Here is a 15,071-nt window from a genome sequence, read left to right on the forward strand (position 1 = left end):
GCAGAGTTTAAGAGGTTAAATGCCGTGTCGGACCATGTAAGCATGAATCAGCCATCATATAACTCGGCCACGGAAACAAGCATATGTGTACCGATAAGCACAGCAAAGCCGTGTAAAACATCAAGCTTGTGGTAGCCTCCTTGGATGAAGGGAGCATAAGTGGGAGTCTAGCGTTAGCACTAACTTTTATTGTTTTAACTTCAAACCCAAAATGGAACATTCTAAAGCCGATACAGGAAAATGCTAACATCTGCTAAGTCTGGGTGGTCAGTACATTGATGTCTGTTATGTTGTTTTCATTGCTTTTTGTATGTTTGAAATATTCCTATAGTAATAACAGGTTTAAAATAAAAATGGTCACACTTATTTATTTTCACAGTTAAATAACTATTTTTGATAACTTCAAATAGCCATTTTTATTACTCTGTTTTTAAAAAATCTTAATGACTATCACATTTTAAAATGCGGCAATATTTGCTCCATTTCTCTATGCAACTGTGGGGCTGAGAGTTGAGATGTGCCTATGTCCAGAGGAGCATATTAGCTATAGCACAGTCACGTATCTTAAGTCAGGAACTTGGGGCAAAGAAAGATATTTCAGATCGCAAGATCTAGGGTCTGAAAGAGCAAATGTGGACTGGAAGGCAAGCAAGCAGGGAGAGTAGTCTACTGATGTTATGAGCCCAGATAGGAAGGAAATAAAAACCAGTTACTTTAATGGCAAGTTCAACAATATTTGATCATCAAACCACTAGAGAGAAAGTGTCAAACTATACCCTGAGGTTTCATGTCTCAGTGGTGGAAGACGGCATGAATACTTCTAAGTAAAGAAGATGTGTTAGAAATGTTGACTTTCTTGTGACATATTAGAAAGCACCGAATTACTTGTGGTGTGTGTGTGTGTTTGTTAATCTACCAAATATCACGAAATTGAATTTAGATTACTAGTTGTTTATAAATATGCTATCTTTATTATCAAGCTGGAAACAGAAGTCCAAAAACACAGAGGAAATCAGGAATGAATGAAAGGAGTGTTAGGCTCAACTAAATGGCCTAAGTGGGCCTCTAATTTTTTCCATACCCTTCTATCCCTTTTCCCCCTCTATTATCACTGTATCTCTCCTCCCATAATACAGAATATATCATTGTTTTCATACTATATGATGTCTTTCCTATGTTCAACGGTCCTTCTTATTTGTTTAAGTGAATCAAACTTCATATTGCCTAAGTACACTAGATTACACTGCAAACCATCCAAAAAACACCCCTCGAAACTCACTGCCAGCCTAATGGACCGGGTACAGCTGCCTTTGCAAATTTCACAGACTGTCACTACTTAAGGCAGTAGAAAGCCCGTCTTTCTCCAGAGTGACTGGTGGTTTCAAACTGTGGACCGTGGGGATCACAGTCCCACACAAAGCCCCTATGCTATCAGGGCTCCTACGACACACTAGAGAAACCCAAAGAAAAACAAAACACATGGCCATTCTGACTCATAGTGAACCTATAGGACAGGATAAATTTGCCCCCTTGGACAGCAGACTGTGATATCTTCTGTGTGTGGAGTAGCTCGGGGACTTGAACCACTAAGTTCAGCTTCTAAGTTACCTGTTACGCTCATAACAACTATATTACTGGAGGTTTTTTTAATATACTATAAAAAAATAAATGAAAATGTTACTGGCATCAGATTGACCATAGCCACCCAATTGAACAAAAGTAGAACTGCAGAAAGCCTCATCTTTCTCTGGCGGAGTGTCCACTGGGTTTGAACAGATGATGTGCTATACCAGCAGGGCACATTTGTATGCAATAGAAGTAGCCTTGAATTACATTTCTATGGTTGATTTTTCTTGGTTGATCTGTTTTCTGGAGTTTATTGCCACTGAAGAGTTAATCAAAGCTTCCCCATGCGTTCCCATACCTCTGGAATGCACCATACGTGCATAGTGGAGATCTCTGAGAGCTATTGGTGAACTGCTGAGCTCAAGGTTGTCAGCCAACCTTGGATGAACGATGACACTGTCTGTGCCTGTAAATATTGACAGTTGCAGACACCTGAGGGAGCAGTGCTACTCTGACCTCTATGCCTGGCAATTGACTGGATGACTGGGAATAGAGATACCAGCTCCAGAATTAGTGACTGTAAAGACGACAACATTCTCCTAAGGTCCATTTCAGCATGAAATTGCATGTAACTTTGCACCAATCACCACAGAGTAGGCTTAGCCCCCCCCCCCCGTATTATTTAACAGTTGGGAGATTACATATCTATATACAGGGCTGCTGTGAGTCAGAATGAACTTGACAGCAGTGGGCTTGCCTTTGGGAATACTGATCCCAGGTAGGTGAAGCTGTTGCCCCAATCTTGCAGATTGATTGAATTAATGAAATGGTCTGAATGGCCTAAATCTTCTGTAACTTTGCAGTAGCTCACCTGGAGGACCAGAGAAGTCTCTTTTTGAGTACTGGTGCAGTGACATGGCCTTTTTGTTTTAACTTGAGAAACGTGGATCTATAGCCATAGCTGCTAATGCAATATGAAATCGACTGAAAGTTGCATAGGCTTCAGCCAACCAGAGTGACATTGATTCCGAATATAAACAAACATATGTCTAAAATAATGACATCAGTGACAGGTGTTGCCCTCTTCGGAGTCTGAGAAGAGCACTGTTTCTAACCATTGGACCACACAACTTGGCTTGCTTGAGCATCCTCAAACGTCCATGGTCCTCCAGGGATATTCTCTGGACGTAATCTAGTAGGAAACGGTCAACATCCCAACTTGCAGAATTTCAATGGCTTTATGGCATTTCCAACGTAAAACTTCCCCTCTCCCCTCTGTATGAATCTCTAAGAATGAATATGGAAATGTGATGTTGGCCCACAATTATTTATTCAATATATCTTAATGCCAGGTGAAGTCTATACATGAGGGGATAGTGATAGCAATATGTTTAAACTAAATCTCCTGCCTGCATGAGGTTTATATTCTTTTGAAGATGTATATTAAAATTGGAAGTAAAAAGCCAATCAATCAAGTCTAACAAAAAAAGAATGGGTGGTCAGGATGGTCTATAATTTTAAACGGCGGTTGCCGGGGAGAAAAATAACTGAGCAGAGACCAGTGGTAGTTTCTTATAGGAGGGCAAACAACAACACGTGGGAGTAGCTAGGAGCTGTTTTAGGTGAAGACACATGATAAATGCAATACTACGGCCGAGCTACTTGGAGTGTTGGAAGAACATTCACGAAGCCAGTGCACTTGGATATAGAATGAAGGAGGGGAAAGAGTCATGACTAGGACAAAAAGATGATTAAAGGGTAGCTGCCAGCCAATAAGGTCATAAGGATCATTTCTAAGACTTTATCTTTTACTAAGTGAAATGGGAAGACACTAAAGGATTAACTGAGGATTTAGCTTTGTTGCTCTGTTACCTGTTGGGTAGCGATCGATCCTCATGGTGGGCAGTTCAAATCCACCAGCAGCTCCAAGGAGAAAGACAGTTTTCTACTCCCCTAAACAGTTACAATCCCAGAAGTCCACATGATGTCTCTGTGAGTCAGCGTTGACTCCATGGACGGGAGCTTGCTTTGGTGTTAGAGTAGGAAAGGTCAGAAGCTGGGGAAACTAGAAAACACTCTCTTTTTTGAATGCATTGAGAAGAAAATATTGCATTGTAGCTCTGGAAGTAATCAACAAAATAGCATACTTTAATGGAAGATTCATCAGGCTTTGCTGGTGGATTTTATATGGACTAAATTGTGTCCATAGATATATAGATATATTGAAAGCCTAAGTCCTATCAGTAACTATCAATGATATCAGTGAATGTGATATCAGTGAATGTGACTTTGTTTGGGACTAGAACCTTCAAAGATGTGATTCGTTAAGGTGATAAGAAAGGAATCCCACAACAGAGGGGTTTCTAACAGAATGCCAGTGGTGTGACTCTAAAGAGAACAAGGATCACAGAGAGACTGCCACACAGAGAAGCTGGGACATGTGATGATCGAAATGCTACAACTCTAACCTGAGAAACACGAAGGGTCTCTGGAATGCACCACAAATGAAGAGAGAGTCAGGGAACAGAGTTGTCCTCAGAGCCCTCTGCAGGAACCAACCTGCTCACACTTTGGTTTGGGATCTCCAACCTCCACAACTGTGAGACAATACATTTCTGATGGTTTAAGTCACCAGCTTATGATACTTGGCTATACCATCCTTAGGAGACAAAGGCAAATTGGACGTAGAGTGTGAATGGCATGGAAAGATGAGGTCAAGACTTGTTTTAGGTTTGCACAGTAAAGATTTGCTTTTACTGCAGTGGGAGCCAGTGTGCCAGAATCCTAACTAGATGGCAATGGATTTGGGTTTTTGGAGGCTTGAATGAAATCCTGAGTTCACATTCACTATTAGACACCAAGTGGAGATGTGAGCAGGGGTTTGTTGTAGCCATTGGGGTACTCAGCAAGAGATTCAAGGTGTTAATATCAATTTCAGATCCATCAGAAATATAAAAGGGAGGAGGAAAAACATGTCCGTAGATAGAGTGAAAAAAATGTACTTCAAGGAGCAGGAAGTGTAGACTGTACTCAAAGCTGCGATGGCCATGTGAAGTAATGACTGAGACTTGACAATGAATTTAGCAACAGAGAGGACAGGCTGGACAGTGCAATTTGTGGAAGGTGTCCCAAGGAGAAAGGACGGGGCATAGTTTGAGAGAGTAATGTTTCTGCAGGAAAGAGGAAAACAGAAAGGGATGGAGAGCTAGAAGAAGATACAGGTTTAAGAGAGATATTGGTTGCCATTGTTGCTTTTGTGCATGTGTGTTTGTTTTATTTCATGGGGAACATAGTAGGGTTCCACACAATGCTGAAAGAGAAATAAATTGACATGAAAGGAGAACTTATGGGACTGTGATCTTGAGTAGGTGATAGGAGATGGCATCACAACAGAAGGGTTGCCCTCCTAGAGGAGACAGCTAGAAAGGAAGAGTGAAGGAGCAGAGCGCAGGAGCTGAGGAAGGTAGAGTGGAGAAAATTTGTGCAAGTTCTCTTCTGATTTATGGATTTATTTCAGTGCAGTAGGAAGAGAGATCCAAGAATCAGATGAAGAAGCCATTGGAGGGAAAAAAGCTAGAAAATATGAAATAATACTTAGGACATGAAAAGAGAGACTGGACCAAAGAACTGAAGCTTTGATTGACAGGCAGTCTTTAGGCTCCACGTGATGACACAGATGAAAGTAGTCATTAGGATTTTTAGACGGAAAACAAACAGAACAGATGTGTATTTTTGCTCTAGCTGTGTTCACATGAAATGGAGTTGTCCATCAAACGCTGCCCTTTATTTTAATACCCAAACTACTATTTAGAGGATCGAAAAGTCAATTACCCTCTTCAATAATTTTTGGGGACTCTCAAAAACAAAATTGGTGTATTTCAGCACCTGATGAAACACGAATCCTTCATCTGCTGGTCTCTGCATGTGGCCTCAGCCTGATGCTGCTCCAGGTCTCCAAACTGCCTCCTTCCATCTTGAACAAAGTGGACTTTCCCATGAAACTTTCTTCTCACTCACTGCCACTACGTCGCTTCTGACTCCGCCACCCTAGATGACCGAGTAGAACTCCCCCTGTGGGATTCTGAGACTGTCACTCTCTCCCACAGCGGGAAGTCTCATCTTGCTCCCACAGAGCGCCTGGTGATTGCCACCCATTGACTTTTGCTTAGCAGCTTAGAGAGTAACCAGTACCCCACCCCACTCTTCGGAAACCGTGCTAGGAGTGTCAAAACAGCTTTCTGGCTGTATCCCTCAAAGCATAGCAATGAGCTATGTATGCAGTATTAAAAATAAAAATTAAAAAGGGGATCCCTTCTTCTATGGGTAGGAGGTTCTCAGCACAGGGTTCAAAGGACATACACTGTTCCAGATTCTTAGTGATGGTGGAGAAGCAACACCAAGGGCCAAAACAAAACAAAAATCACCTCACTGCCAAGGAGTCAATGCTGACTCCTCATGACTCTCAAGGATACAACAGAGCTTACCCTGTGGTTTCTGAGATGCATATGACAGTTGATAGCCTCATTTTCCTCCCGTGGAGTGGCTCCACGGTTTCAAACTGCTGACCTTGTGGTTAGCAGTGCCAACACTTAACACTCGTTATGCCACTAGGGTGATGGCAGAGAGCTCTCCACAAATGTCTGCGGGATTGATATTTTCATAAGCCTAGCTAGATGTCAGTTCTTTACTGAGGTACTGCTGCATCCAGGCCACCATGGAAGCCAAATTCTCTGCTGTCGAGATCATTCCAACTCCAGCGGCCCTGTGGAACAGAGTAGAGCCGTCCAGGAGGATTTCTGAAATGAAACCTCTGTAGGGTCACAGAGTTTCCTCTTTCTCCAACCAGAGCAGCTGGTTCCAAACAGCTGGCCAAGGTGTAGCCCACTAAGCCACAGGCATGATCTCTGCAGTTGAAACCTGCTTTGTGAGATAATAGGCTACTAATTAAGAGGTGGTGATTTGAATCTTCCAGCTACCGTGCAAAAGAAAATGTCTGGAGATTCTCTCCCATAAAGATTGCTGCCTTGCACACCCTACAGGAAAAGTCCACTGCACTATAAGAAGTCACCATGATCGAAATGGACTCAACATCAGACCAATGACATCGTTAATTAAAACACAATGAGAGCCCATGAGCCATCCCATTTAAATATCCTTTGTAAATTACTAGCTAGCACCAATTGGCACATACATATGGCAAAAATACCTTGACAAGATTTCATTAATTTTTGTCTTTGGTTATGTGGAATATGTACTTTATTTTTGTGTTCAGCTCCAAGCTTTTATTCTTCCTTATAGGACTATACAATTTTTTGCCTTGACAACGCATTTCATCATAATCTGTGGACAACAGAAATGTGTTGTAGAAGCCATATATGAGGGGGCACCCCCCCCAAAAAATGGAACAAAGCTCCACTGGGTGGAGCTTGCATAGTACACAACTCGCTGTGATTAGTGTACCTAGTGGCTTCACCTGGGTGCTCTCTGGTCACAGTGAATTTTTTCGTAAAGGCATTCTACCTCGAACCTCGGATTTTGTGATAGCCAATTTTAGAGAACAGCATGCAGCTGTGAAATTTTGGTTCCTGCATGGCAATAATGCCACAGAAACTGTTGTGATGTTGAATGCATCTTACAAGGACAGCGCTATGGAGGAAACTTGAGTGTACGAGTGGTTTTCTCGTTCATAAACAGGTGAAATGCCGATTGATGACAAGTTTCTTTCTGGATGACCGTCAACTTCCAAAACTGATGAAAATGTCCACCCATAGTGCATTTGGAGTTTGTTCCAGTAGGTCAGACAGTTCATCAAGCTTTCTCATATTTAAAGGTTCTAAAAAGATAGCGTAACAGTGTGCAACAAAAAAGGCCTGATTTGTGGCAGACAGGGACTTGTTTTGCCACCACGACAATGCACCTGCTCACACAGCCATCTCAGTGTGCCAGTTTTTGGCAAAAACAAGCATTTCTCTCTTGCCCCATGCTCCTTACTCACCTGAATTTGCTTTCCCTGTAACTTCTTTTTCTGCAAATGAAGAGGGACATGAAAGGACAGCGATCTGACGAAGTAGAAGAGATGCAGAAAAAAACCAGGGAGGTGCTATCAGCCATCTCTAGTTTTAAAAATATTTCCAAGAATGGAATCTCAGATTTGACAAATATATTCAGTGTAATGGAGAGTACTTTGAAGGTGATAAGATTGTTTTGTAAAAATAAATACATATATAGTGTGTTAGTTCTGGTAGGCTCGAGGAACAAATCCAGGGAGACTCGTGTGTATAAGAATGACAAGAGCAATTGAGTATTATATATAAGAGCAATTGAATATTGAGAAGACATCCCAGCCCAGTCCAGATCAAGTCCATAAGTCCAATATTGGCCCATATGTCCAATACCAATCTCTAAAGTCTTCTTCAAACTCACAAAACACATGAAATGACACCAAATACAGGGAAATCACAGGTGAGTAAGCGAACAGTCTTGTGGATCCAGTGGCAGTGTAAGCATCTCAGATCTGGCAGGTGTTTACATGGCTAAGGGCACTAGCCTCCCTCCATGTTTCTTGTCAGCTGCAATGTCTCCAAGGGAGTGAGCCTGCCTCTTGCCTCCTGCCTCCAGCGAGCTATTTATATCCTTAGTGCCTCCAAATGAGGTCATCAAGCTGCGACCTGAATTGACATGCTAAACTTCACCCCTTCACTCTTAAGTCTCAACTTGACAACAGATTACATATGTAACTACCACATATAGCTTTGGGGGGGAAATTCTGTTTTTTTTGTGGGCACCCCCCTTGTAGATAGGGGAGGACATGGAAGTGATGACAATGGAGGTGGAAGGGGTCTCTTACAAATGTTCTGTCGTTCAGTGTTCCTGGGGCAGGTCAAAATGTGGCAGAGCTCATGCTAGGAAACAGAAAAATGACAGTCAACATTGGAAACTGTTTCGTGCATCAAGGAAACATAATCAGACTCAAACTCAGTGCCAGCATGTTGATTCTGATGTAGGGAGCCTATAGAACAGGGTAGAACTGCCCTTGGGGGTTTCTGAAATGGTAACTCTTCATGGGAGTAAGAAAGCCTCAAATTCCTTCTGCAGAGTGGCTCGTGGTTTTGAACAGGCGACCTTGTGGTTAGCAGCCCAAAGAGTAAGCACTATGTCACCAGGGCTCCTAGAAAGCATAATAGTATCTTAGATTTCTTCCTACCTCTTTCTCTAATGATGTTACAGAAATGTATTCATGTATTCTCCTTTCTGTTTTTGCTGGGACGTTCGAAAGCACACCTTCTTAATACTGCATCTGTGGGAAATATTTGGAACAGATTCATAAAATGATGTTATGAATTCAACTATATTAATTGTCAAGATCTTCCACCAGTAGTACCCTGTCAGATGGTAGCACAGCCCTTGTGGCTTTGAAGCACTTCTTAGGCTGTCATTAGAAAGTTTCTCTGAATGTAAAAACTTGATCATATGTTCCTTTATTTGCATGCTTAATTTTCCACTTCATCTCTCCTCAGTTATTTTTCACTTCCAGGCATCCCTCTTTTCACAAGTGTGTCACATCTAAACGTTTCCTTTCTTGTCCTCCGTGGCATGATGGCGTCTTTTCCATTCACAATTACCTTTAAAGGACTCGCTTTCCTTCAGATCAGGCTTACAGATGCATAAAATCTCCCCAAAGTAGAGCAAAGTACAGAGCTTATTGGTTTTCCCCTATTTTTCTAGAATCTATGAACTTCCTAAAATGGGGAATGTGTCCTAAATGTGAAACAAATGCCCACATATTCTGAAAGCCAAAGAGAAAAATTGGAAATATTTCCACAAACTGGGAAAGCTGTTATTTGAGTGGGGAGTTCCCCTATACTCAGAATGGCCCTGTTTGAGGAGAGGATGAGGGAGCCCTGGGCAAGTCGTGGTTGCGCTTTGGGCTGTGGTCCTCTTGCTCCGCAGTTTGAACCTTCCAGCCGCTCTGCAGGAGAAAGACTGCACTTTTCATTCGTCAACAATTAGTCCCGGATACCTCCAGGGGTCGCTATGAGAGAGAGTCCAGATTGGATGGGTGTCTTTTCGTAGCATGTATGGGAGGGAAGAGGGTCTCTGAAAGGCAGAAAGTTATTTGAGAGAAATTAAATGAGGGTTCTTTCTATAGCCTCGGTGCTAATCAGGTTGAGAAGATGATATTCAACCTTCTAAAATATCAACATTTAGTGGCCTTAGCTTACTCCTTTAAAAAAATTAAGAGCAGATGTTACCTTTCCTTGATTCAAGGCTAGGTGATAACCAATCTGCAGGAAAGACGGAAGCGAAATTAAAACTGTATAAAGAAATTTGCACAATGGCCCGAGAAAAAGGGGCCGGTGAGAAGGCAGCTAATTCTCACCAGAGGTGAAGAAGGAAAAGGACGGAAGGATTTAAATCATATTGTTTGCTTACCTGATTTCTTTAGGATACTTGAAACTTTAGGATAAAATGATCTTTTTTTGCAATAATAATTTCCAAGACTCCTTGACTCTGTGGAAAAGTTCCTGAATGCTTCCTAAAAAAAAAAAGAGAGAGAGATAATTTGAAATTACATAAAAAGTGAAGCGATAGCTGACTTGTTCTTAACTCAACACCCACCTCTAGTTTCTGGGAGCAGCACTAACAGAGTTGGTGACTGAAACAATCTTTTAGAAAAACACAAGAGACTGCTATCGAAATACTGGAATTTTAATTTAGTAGTAGATTAGAAAACTATGAACTATTTGAGGAGGTTAATTTCTTTACATTTTTGTTGCAAATTAGGTTGGGTTTACATTTCATATGATCAGCTTTTTATTTAACAGTTTAATTTAAACTCCAGCCCCCACTAATGTATCCTTCATCCTATCCTTGATTATTCTCCCTCGGCGGCCTACTATCCTCCCTTAGACCCAAGGTAGCACCCATCACCAGCCGAGCCCATTGTTGTACATTCCCTCCCTTGCCCCTACCCTCACCCCCTCCAAATTGGCACACTTGGGAAACTGTTTCCTTTGGTGTGAAATTCTTTATCTTGTTGGTTTGTAATCGTTTTTTCCTCCTAACAGCAGCCTTTTATAATATTTGTCCTGTTGTGATTGACTAATTTCACTCAACGTCATATTCTCCATCCATGTAATAAGGTGCTCTGTGGTTTCATCATTAATTTTTAGTGATCTATAGTATTTCCTTATATGTATGTACCAGTGTTTCTTTATCCATTCTTTTACTGATGAGGATTACATGTTTTTCATCTTCTTGCTACTAGTAGTGTTGCCCTGAACATGAATATGCATATGTCTATTCATGTTATGACTCTTACTTCTGTACAATATACTTCCAGCACAGAAACTCTTGGGTGGTATGGAATGTCTATGTCCAGCTATTGAGCAGTTTAGGAAGTCCTAATTTTTCCACAGCCTCTCCACCATTTGTTATTTTCTATTTTATTGAAGTTTGTGGTCAATGTCTGTGTAAGGTAGTATGTCGTCATTGCTTTGATGTGTGTGCCTCTCCCCACTGGCTAGGGATCGTGAGCATGCCTTCATGTTTGTTGGCATGTTGGATGTCATTTTTGATGAAGTGTCTGACTATGAACTATTTTGGTTTTCCTAACTCTGATATGTTCTCATTTTTAAGCTAATGTATATAAATTTCTGAGATTAAAAATATGTTTACTAAATTCACAAAAATCAAGTAGACTCATCAAAAGTCATGGCATAGTGAATCTTGATTGTATTTTTAATGCATGAGAAGCTTATCCAATATATAATGTTTTCTTATGTTTGGGAAGAAATAGTATCGCTAGGTCTTTTTTCAGCAACTCTGGTGGCAAAATAGTTATGTGTTGGGCTGTCAGCTTCAAGGGTCAGCAGTTCTAAACCACTAGCCACTCCACAGGAGAAAGACAGGAATGTCTACTCCCATTAACAGATACAGTCTTGGAAACTCATAGGGAGAAGTTCTACTCTGTCTTGTAGCGCCATTGTGAGTGTCAACACTGACTGATAGCAGTGAGTTAGGGAGTTGTTTCTTCCGTGAATATGTGTCTACACAAGCTTACAAGCTTCCTCATTGGCAGAGTGGGTTACACATTGGACTGATAACCACAAGATCAGCAATTCAAAATAACCAGTCTCTCTGAGGCAGAATGGTGAGGCTTTCAACTCCTAGAACAAGGTAGTCTCAGAAACCCACTGTGGCAGTTCTACCCTGTGCTATGGCATTGCAATGAGTCAGAATCAACTTGATGGCAGGAATTTGTCTTGGGTTTGCACACATAGATCTATATTTTCATATATATATATCTTTTCTCATATATGTGTGCACCTACATACCTAGATATCTATATCACTACACTCATCCATATGCAATCATACATCCATTCCTTGTTGGACCGGTTAACATATATATGAAATTCTTTAATACCAGCATTCTTCACTTGATCATTTGTCAAGAGCATCACTTACTCTTATCATATTATTCTCACTACCTCCACATTCAGTGCCCTTTTCTCATCAAGAACAACAATCGTCTATGCTCGGAAGAGTGTTTCTCTCTTCCCTCGCCTTCTCGCTGACAACCACCAATGAACATTTGTCCCTTCATATATGTATATATATATATTCCTGTTCACGGTTTTTTGATCATACCTTCCGCGCAGATTGGACTTCTTCCTTCAGCACCATTGGTTCTTGATTGTGTGCTACCCCTTTAAATGGTGATCTGTGCACCATTTCTTTTGATTCTGTGATTCTGTGTATTCCCACCATCTCTTCTGGATGCTTCCTGCATCATTCAATATTTTCACCATGGAATCTTTCAATGTTGCAAATTGAGGCCTGAATTTTTTCTTCAATATTTTCAGCTTGAGATGGGCTACGCACGGTCTTCTTTGTTGGCGTGCTAACTCCAGGTGTTTGCACATTTCATTACAATGCTCTACATGCTCCACTGCCGTTGGACGTCTTCTGTTCAATTTACTTGCTTTATCATTTCTTTGCTTTGCTTTAGCTACTCTATGTTTAAGAGCAACTCTCTGTCTCTTCTTGCTTCTGGCTTGGGCTTTTATTTCTTTACTGTCTTTTTAATGACCTTTTTGGTTTCTTTGAGTATTATGGTCTTGAAGTCAGGCCATAGTGTGTTAGGTCTTCTGTCACTAGTGTTCTTCAGATGTTCGCAAATCTATTCTTGAAATCTTCTTGAAATTCAAGTGGGATCTATTCAAGGTTGTATTTTGACTCTCATAAACTTGTTTCCATTTTCTTCAGCTTCCACTTGAACTTCATGTTAGCTATTGATGGTCTCTCCACAGTCACCCCTGGCCTTGTTTGACTGCTGATACTGAGGTTCTCCATTGTCCATTCCCACATACAAAATCAGTATTATCACTGCATATTTCGTCTGGTGAAAGCCACATGTATAGTCATTGTTTATGTTGTTGAATAAAGGTATTTGCAATGAAGTGGTCTTTGATCCTGTAAACTTCTATTATGCAATATCCAAATTGGTTTCTATAACCAAGGCCATATTTTCCAACTACCATTCTTTCTCTTTATTTCCAACTTGCCCATTCTAATCACCAATGATTTTCAGTGCATTTTGATTGCATGTTGGATCCATTTCAGCCTGAAAAGGTTGGTAAAATTCTTTTTTTTTATCACAGGTTTGAGTAATTGATGCATAAATTTAAATAATATTTCCATTAACTGAACTTTCATGTAGGTGTGTTAATATTATCTTTTCACAGGCAGCATTGTACTTTAAGATAGATCTTTCAATGTTCTTTTTGACAATGAATGTGACTCTATTCCTCTTATACTTGTCATTCCCAGTTTGTGTTCATTCCAAAGAAAGATGATTCAACAGGATGTGGAAATTATTGAACAATATTATATCACATGCAAGTAAAACTTTGCTAAAGGTAACTTTAAAAAGGGTTGCAGCATTGATCAAGAGTTACCAATATGCAGGTCAAATTACGGTAAGTAGGCAGTTCAAACCCACCAGCCACTCCCTAGAAGTAAGAGGAGATTATCTGATCCACAGAAATTTACATCCTCGGAAACCCTGTATTGTGTTGCTATGAGTCAATGTTACAATCATAGCAGTGAGTTTGTCTTTTCTCTTTTCTTTTGGTTCATAAGAGGACATGGCACAAGAAGTGTCATTGTTGACATCAGATGAACACAGGCTGAAAGCAAAGAATACCAGAAGGGATAATAGTTCTTTTTGTATTTACTTTGTTGTTGACCTTGCTAAGCCGTGCAGCTGTGTGGATCATAACAAAGTATGGAGAGCACTGAGAAGAATGGGAATATTCTAGAACATGTCAGGGTGTTCATGCCGAACTTGGAATGGTCCAAGTTTGATCAAACAGAAAAGAGAAACGCTGTATGGTTTAGAATCAGGAAAGGCATGCCCCTTCCACCATCTCTAATCAAGCTGTATGCTGAGTGACTAATCTGAGAAAATGCCCTCTGTGGAAAAGGAAGCAGCACCAATATTGTGGGGAGGTTTATTCGAAGCCTTTGATGGGCAGAGGACACAGCCTTGCCAAGAGGAGGAATTAAAGCACTTGCTGATACAATTCAAAGGACTGCAGCCTTCAGCATGGATTGTTACTCAGTGTAGAGAAAACAGCAAGCCTCCCAAATGGACCAATAGACAACGCCTGATAGAGAAAGGAGTCATTTTGTCAACGATTTCATTTTTCTTGAATCCACTATCAATGCTTGTGGAAGCATCTGTCAAGAAATCAAATTACCTGTTGCACTGGGTCAATCTGCAGCAAGGTTTTAAAAAAATATATTGAAGAGCAAGGCTGTCGCTTAGGCTATAGTGTGTCAGTCTCAAGCCATGATACATTCAATCGCCTCCCATGCATGTGAAAGCTGGACTATGGGTAAAGAAAGCTACAGATAACTGATCCATTTGAATGATGGTTTGGTCAAGAACATAGAAATGCACTGTAGATTGCCACAATGTATACATCTGTCTTAGAAGAAGTAGAAGCCAAATGCCCCTTGGAAGGGAGGATGGCAAGACTCCATCTCCTGTACTTGGGCCAGATCATCAGGAGAGAGCAGGCCCTGGGGCAGAGCACCACGATCGGTCAAGTAGAGGGTGGATGAAAAACAGGAAGACCTTCAATACGGTTGATTGACACAGTGGCTGCAACAATGAGCTCCAACATCACAACTGAAGGTGGTGCCGAACGAGGTGCTGCTCCATTCTATTGTACACAGGATCGCCATGCATCAGAACCAACGCCAGGGTACAGACCAGCAACCTCTTGTACATACATATATCTTTCAATTGTTCAATGGAAATGAAAAAGAATTTTCTCCATGGCAGCCAGTCTGATTGGCAACACGTGGCATGGAGTGGTGAAGAGACCCAATCATTTGTTGATCATGTTTTTGTGAACTTCAATGCTAATGACCACATCAGCACAATGCAATCTCTCTGGATCTTCTTGCCCACAGCCTCCTGTTTGTGAAGGA

This window comes from Tenrec ecaudatus, chromosome 11 (genome assembly GCF_050624435.1).
Source record: "Tenrec ecaudatus isolate mTenEca1 chromosome 11, mTenEca1.hap1, whole genome shotgun sequence".
In the NCBI taxonomy this organism is placed as follows: Eukaryota; Metazoa; Chordata; class Mammalia; order Afrosoricida; family Tenrecidae; genus Tenrec; species Tenrec ecaudatus.